Source organism: Budorcas taxicolor, chromosome 3 (assembly GCF_023091745.1).
Source record: "Budorcas taxicolor isolate Tak-1 chromosome 3, Takin1.1, whole genome shotgun sequence".
Lineage (NCBI taxonomy): Eukaryota > Metazoa > Chordata > Mammalia > Artiodactyla > Bovidae > Budorcas > Budorcas taxicolor.
Window position 1 is genome coordinate 91,089,814 of NC_068912.1, and position 1,041 is coordinate 91,090,854.

The 1,041-nt window shown below is 37.7% G+C and overlaps 1 non-coding gene across 1 annotated transcript; it reads left to right on the forward strand.

Moving 5' to 3' along the window:
• The first annotated feature begins 260 nt into the window (after window positions 1-260).
• On the forward strand, window positions 261-365 carry LOC128045858 (U6 spliceosomal RNA). The gene has a single exon (XR_008199191.1). It is a non-coding gene; the product is annotated as a U6 spliceosomal RNA (small nuclear RNA).
• The last annotated feature ends 676 nt before the right edge of the window (window positions 366-1,041 follow it).

The window sequence follows — 1,041 nt, forward strand, 5'->3', positions numbered from 1 at the left end:
GATCTAAATAGTTGGATTTTTGTTACATTAACTGTTTAAAAGCACCCATTGGGGAAGCCTTCTGCATCCCAGGAGAGTAAGTGAGTATAACACCAGGAAGCAGATCACCACCCCGGGGTACTTTCTTAAGTCTCAGAGGACATTTTTTCCCACGTAAATGTTCTGAAATCACAATGCATCTGATAACCAATGGACAATAATAATCATTTAAAATAATGCCAAGTTCCTCCTTCCAAGAATTTATGATTAAACTGACGATGGTGCTCTCTTGGGCAGCACACATACTAAAACTGGAATGATATAGACAAGTTGACACCAGATTGCACAAGGATGGCATACAAACTTGTGAAATATTCCATATTTTTTAGAGAACAAACTTATGGTCACCAAGGGGGTGGGGGTGAGGGAGGAATAGATTGGGAGTTTGGAATTAGCAGGTGCAACCTATTTTGTGTCGAAAGGCTCAACCACAAGCTTCTACTGTATAGCACAGGAGAATTATATTCAATATCCTACAATAGGCCATAATGGAGAAGAATATGAAAAAGAATGTATAACTGAATCGCTTTGCTATACACCAGAAACTAACACAACATTCTAAATCAACTGCACTTCAATAAAATAATTTTTAAATAATAAAATAAATTGATGAACATTAGGATAGAAAAGGCAACTATTAATTGAGTACCTGCTATCTACTAGATCCAATGCTGTGTTCCAGACCCTTTCATTTTCGTTGCTTTCTTTTATGCTCTTTCAGAATGTATTTTCCCTTTATAAAAAGTAATAAACATTGAAGAAAACTTTAAAAATACAGGCAACTCAAGTATCCTGGAGTTCCCCAGTAAAGAGACATCTAAAGAGCCCCCTCAGAATCTAAGGGACTATAACACAGAGAAAATATCAACTTGCATAATTGTAGGAACAAAAGCACACTCCACCCACATTACCACCAGCTACTTCTGAAGATCCCAGGATAACTTACATTCTTTTGGTCGTCCCCTCTCTCTGCGACCTCTGCTCCAAGCTTCTCTACCATTC